Source organism: Catharus ustulatus, chromosome 3, assembly GCF_009819885.2.
Source record: "Catharus ustulatus isolate bCatUst1 chromosome 3, bCatUst1.pri.v2, whole genome shotgun sequence".
NCBI classification, from domain to species: domain Eukaryota; kingdom Metazoa; phylum Chordata; class Aves; order Passeriformes; family Turdidae; genus Catharus; species Catharus ustulatus.
In genome coordinates, this window is record NC_046223.1 from 56,272,118 (window position 1) to 56,278,178 (window position 6,061).

At 37.7% G+C, this 6,061-nt stretch overlaps 1 long non-coding RNA gene across 1 annotated transcript; it reads left to right on the top strand.

Annotated features, from left to right (window-relative positions):
* The first annotated feature begins 463 nt into the window (after positions 1–463).
* LOC116994714 lies at positions 464–5,378 on the top strand. The gene is made up of 3 exons (XR_004417558.1): positions 464–530; positions 4,364–4,459; positions 5,150–5,378. It is a non-coding gene; the product is annotated as an uncharacterized LOC116994714 (long non-coding RNA).
* The last annotated feature ends 683 nt before the right edge of the window (positions 5,379–6,061 follow it).

Consider the following 6,061-nt stretch of genomic DNA (forward strand, 5'->3'; position numbering starts at 1 on the left):
CACAGGCTTGAAAGCTGGTTTGTTTCTGTCTCTGCAGTAATTCACTTTCTTGTGCTCTAGCTTCATAGAGACCCAGATAAATGGCTTGCTCCTTCTATGGCACATTATGAATGAAAGACCTAACAGAAAGATTTCAGAATAATTTCTTCTAGTAAGCAGAAAATATATACAAATCTGGATCAAGAGCATGCATGCTATTCACTTCTCTTTCATTACATGTTGGGTATTTTGTTTTCTGCTGCAATTATGTATTTTCGTGATTGTGGTTAATCATGACTTTCCCTCTGGAACATGGCATATGTTGCATCTTTCCCAGTCAGCTTTTTTGCCCATTGTCAGATGGATATTCAGTTTCTAAAAAGCTGGTGTTCTCATTGCTGTTAACACTGCTTTCTTGCTTTGTCAAAAATCCTACTCTGAGAGTGCCCTTATTTTTGATTGTATAAAAATTTTCTTATTTCCTAGGGATGAACTGGGCAGAACTCTTTCCTTTCAAGGCAAATATCAACCTTTGTATGAAGATGCCAAAAGTAAGCATTTGGAAAACTGCAAAAAGATCACAAATATTAAGACCCAAGTTATTATGTTACAACAGTGTTTTGCACAGAAATGTTCAAACCAAAGCAGGTTCCAGCCGTAGAAATAATGAAGCTCTCCAGAGAACCCATGTGGGCAATGATTTCTTGGGTTCATTCTGACAATAATCTGAGTAATTTCTCTCTTTATTAGCACTGTTTCTAAACCTGAATGACATCATGTCACTGAATAACCTCTGAGCCCATGTCCCATGTTGTCTTTGATGCTGTTGTTAATGAAGATAGCTATCTCCTAAGACCTCTTTGACAGAAAAAAATCTCATCACTCTCTCATAACAGGTATGTCTAATGTCCTCTTCAGGCAGAAAAGGCGCACCAGTTCCCAGCTTTGTATTTAACAAACATTTACATGACACGTCATGAAGCTAGGCATTCTCAGCTGAAGAGCTCTTAGTACCTATTTAACTTGTAGCTGGTTTAGTCATGTACTATGTTATGATTTTTCTGCCTTGGAAAATCTCATTTCAGTATTAAAATATTAGTAGCACTGCAATGTTATTTCCACAGTGCCCTGCTTAGCTCCAGGTCACTTATATTTTGTCAATCAGTCCTGCAGTGTTAGTTATTTATCTATCACTTAATAACCATGCTGCAGAGAATAATTTATCTGGCATAGCATGGTAATTTGTACTATAATTTCACCCCCGCTGCTGCAGACTTGCATTCCGTTACAGCAATGATTGAGGAAAATTAAGATTCCTAGGTCACACTTTGGGCTCTATGTTTTCTGCCTTTCATAATTTCATTTCACTTCATCATCTTTGATTGAAGAAAGGGTTCATCTAGAAATGTGAGAAGTGGCTAAAATAACTGTGTTTTTCAGCCCACTAGGACACCATACATGAAGGTAAAGGGAAGGAGACTGTGCAGTCTCAAAATTGGCTCAGGAGACTCATACATCACTGAAGATGTATCCACTGTAAAGACTCTGCAGACTACATTTTTGTTTCTCATTTATTTTCAAAATGTAAACAGAACATATAAGTAACATATGCACCCTTTTTTCCCAAGGTCTAGCCAACATCAATGCCAGTCAGGTATAGAATCCAACTCGCAATTAAGTGTGAGGCTAGACAAGGGCATAAATATAAAGAAAGTAAACTGAAAGAGAAGGTAAAAATTGTTACTCATAGAATTGGTTTTATTTATCCTCTTTTACAGAGCATGATAAACATATATTATTATTTAAAAACATAAATTTTATTACAATGATTGTATGGTGGAGCTTCTTGTGGTCCTAGAGGATGGCTATCACAGAAACTTTCTATTTCAGGTATTCACTTTCAGGCAGAGGAAGAAGTGTGGACTGTAATATGCATTGGGCAATGGATTTTATCTGTTGCTAGCTATTAAGTACTACCATTTTTTTTCCTGTTTTTTTTCTGTGGAAAAAAGAAACTCTCCTGTTCAAATTATCTTCAGATTTTGCATCCTTCAAGAATGGTATTAAAGATGGCAATTTTTTGATACAAGAAAAATTAATTGATGCCTGCTAAGAGGAGTATCTAGGCAGATTTCTAAGTGCTAAGGCAATATAAACAGTAACAAAATCAGCAATATCAGTATTATGGAGATTAATTTCCATGTGAACCCTCCTGTGAGAGATTCAGTGGATTTGGTACAGACCTACTTCTTTATCCCTAACATTTATTTATGTATTTTGAGTAGTGTATAAGGAGCCTAAATTATTTTTAAGTGGAGAACTACAGAAATTTCAGAGCAGCCAGTGAGTATCATCTCCTTGTCCAGAATTGCCAAACAAGTGTCTCCTTTTTCTGTTTTTGTTTGTTTGTTTGTTTTGGGTTTTTTTGAGTCAAATATTCCTATGGTTTTAGTTTTGTTTACTTCAGCTGTGCTTCTGTATTGCAAAACAACCTAGGAAGGAAAGGCTATTCTCAACATCTATCAATTCTTTCAGAACTGCACTTTATCTCCATAGCACACTAAACTTGGTTAATGGGTACTTCAACCTGGTACCTCAATTTTAATTCTCAGAGTTACTTATATAGGACTAGGGAGTCCAGCTTGGATCTGTATTTCTTTGTTTAATAAGGAATGTGAGAGGTAGATATCTACTAGCAAATACAAATGTGAGCACACAGTCAGAATGATGGTTTAGTTATTTTTAAGTAATAAATAATATTTTGCTGGTGTTCCAGTTGACTAATTTTTCATTATCACAATCTCAGACAGTCTACCTAGAAACAGTCTTGAGCACATACTGGTGAGTGGTCTGCACAATAAATGAATCAATGAAAATTATTAGGTAGAAGAGGGATTTGGGATGAACTGCTGTATGGATACCAATAGATAGAATTTCTTAGAAGTTAGTTAACTCCATGGTATTTTACACTTTTAGTGTGTTTTACCTGAACTGTTAGTGAATGAGTAGTACTAATGGAAATAACCAGGGCAGCAAGAATTCATTACTGCTGTTTTGCCATCTTTGGAAATGCTGATGAAATACGAACATCAAATTATCAGTCTGACAAGAATCAGGATCAACAGCTTTGATTGTGGTGTGGTTCCCCTTCTTGCTTCATTTATAAGAGATATTTTCTTTGCTGAACTCTCAAACATGACTTTGAGGCAAATTTTTTTGAAAACTTTAGTTCTCAGTATAGTCCCTTGCTGTCTGTTTCTGTTGCTTCCCTTTCAAGGGCAACTCCTCCCCGCACCTTCCTGGTCTTATTTTGCAGGTGTTCCTCCTTTCATTTCTAGCTCATATTCTAGCAGGTGACTATTCAACTTTGGCATGACTTTGAGTTATTGTGCTCCAGCTCTGCTTTGGCAGGGAATCAAGCCTTCCAAGTCTGTGTCTAAACTTCATGTCTTTTTGTATGTTTAGCTTCTCCAGGTGGTGGATGATAAGCATCCACCCTTCCCCTTCTGCTAATCTAAAGAAAATGCAGGCAAGCCTTCCTAATGGTCTTTTAAAAACAATGAAGAAAAAAAAAATAAATAAATTGTCCATTACCGGGGGAAAAAAATGTAGCCTGCATTATTTTAGAGTGTGGATTAAGGTGTCATAAAATATGCCATTTGGCAGCTCTTGCTCTCATTGCCTTTGCTGGCCTTGGATGCAGATATGATCCAAAATTTATGAGAATTTCCTTTGACCACTTTTGGAGAGAATGCCTGGAGACAAACAAAAATGGCCCTAGAAAACTTTTGGAAGTGCTTCTCATTTACAGGATTAAATAGGGTGGGCAGAAGGACAGGTGGAACAGTTTGTGCATTGATATTTAGTTTTCAGAGCTCACCTTCATGTAGTAAGAGGAGAATCTCCATCCTATTTCAGGTCCAGCCAAATGGTATGCTTTGGTAAACTAGGAATTTGCACCTGACTCCTGGCCCATCTGTCAAGGAGTGCAAGGCTTCAGGCATTGCACTCAAACTTTAGGTCTGCAAAAAATCTTGTATGTAGCCATGTGACTTTTTAAGTCCTTTTATGAAATTTGAGAGGGGGTTATGTCCTCCATGTAAATACAGCCCAAAATAGATACTGGCATGCTGCAAGATTTTAAATGCAGAAATATTTTAGATACCAAGGCAGATATAAAAACGAAATCTTTGTATCTGCTTTGTGCTAGCTTTACACTGATGTAACAGCAGATTTTAATCTTACAGGCACATCCATCAGCATATTGCAGTGATATGGAAACTAGTCATAATGGAACAAATTTACACAGCTGACCAAGTCCTTGGAGTACAGTAAATCCTGCAAGGGTTGTTCTCTTTATACTAACACTAATTTCTACTCTCAGGTAAAGAAAGATTGCTCTGCATTTCTACAGTACCACATAAAGATTATGGGCACAGAGCCTAGAAGATAATTTAGATACCAGGGCAACTGATATGAGGTAAGTCAAGAACCCCTCTGCCTTTTTTTCAATTTTTTTTTAAGTCTTAAATTGCTTTCATGTAGTGCAGAAGAATCTTAAATCTTATATGGAGTCTCCATCCTCCTCACACTGCAATCAAGGTGAGACAGTGAAGTGAGTAACTTTTTGTCACTGGCCAGAGGTCATCACAGCTAAACCAGGAATGAGAACATTTCCACAGGGTAAACTCATAGGCAAAACTGAGAAAAGTACTTGGCAGCTTGTTTCTGTATAGGAAAGGGCCACTTTCAGGTTGTTGCCCAGCTGCTGGTTTTCAGTCATCTGTATGCCACTGGTATTCTTTCACTCATTCAGGTTCTCTATCCAGGCCTTTATCAGGCCTTTCTCTTGTTCTCCTCACCTATCTTTGGCTATCCTACCAGACTCCCCTAACAGAAAGAAAGGTTTCTTCAGAAGTGTTTTGCTAATTTACCAGTGCTTTGCAAAAAGAATGTGTTTCCTCCCACCCGCTTTGTCTCATACAAGTGTTTGCACCCTCTTTTGATTTGAGAAATATTTTCAGGTTTGCCTTCTTTCGCTCATGTCTGTATGTACCTATCAACACTTGCAAAAGAAAATAATGGAATTTGGCATCAATTTTCCTCTTTGTCTCTAGTATAATTTATAAATACAACTAAAAAACTGAGATGATTTGGACTTGATTTCCAGTGTCTGTAAATTGCTCTGCATCATCTTGGGAATGACTATCATATGAACAGCAATAAAGCCCAGTGATTCAGAGTCTCGGAGAAGGAACATTTCCAGAATGGACAGAGAAAGGTGAAGTACTGAACCTCCTGTTTTTTGGTGTCGTATCTTTAAAGGAAGTCAAACATGCTGGTCTGGCTCTGAATGGCTCACCTGAAAATCAGTCGTCAATGTCTTTGTTCTCTGAGCAGCATTTGCTTGCCTTTGTAACTACAGTCATTCTGACTTTGAAATCTGCAGTTTACATTATTCTCCAAATGCATAATTTGAAGTTAATTATTTTTACATCTGCTTACCAAATCTAATGATTTTAAAAGGTTATTCCTCTCTGAACTCTATCAGTTATTTATATAATTTGAAAGGTTATGTCACTAGCTGGTTTCCTATTCACTGGTTTTCTCCACAAACATAGTTTTTCGTAATGTTGTTTGTCTAATCTAAGCACACAGTGGCATTCGCAACTGTACTCGAGGCTGAAAAGCTGTTTGTCACACCACCAAATTATCCCACTTAAGCAAAAATTGCAGGCTAAAGTGTGTGTTTTGCTGCAGTGATAGCTGCTCCTGCTGCCTGCAACCCCACCACCCCTTCTGGAGCAGCCAGCAGGAATTTTGCCCACTTGTCTCATGGATTAAGAGCAAATAAGGATTCCACTTTTGACAAACAGTCCAAAGAAACACTGTAATATTAGCAGAAGATATTAACTGCAGTCTTAGGTTTTTATACATTGGACTGGGTATTTTAGCTTGCCTGACTAAAATTCCATGGTGTCCTCTTTACCAGGTCTTGCAGCAAACCTCTGAGAACTGGATGGAGGAAGGAGTCCTGTCCAGTCAGCTTCCTCCATAGATGCAGTCTCCTTATTTCACAAGA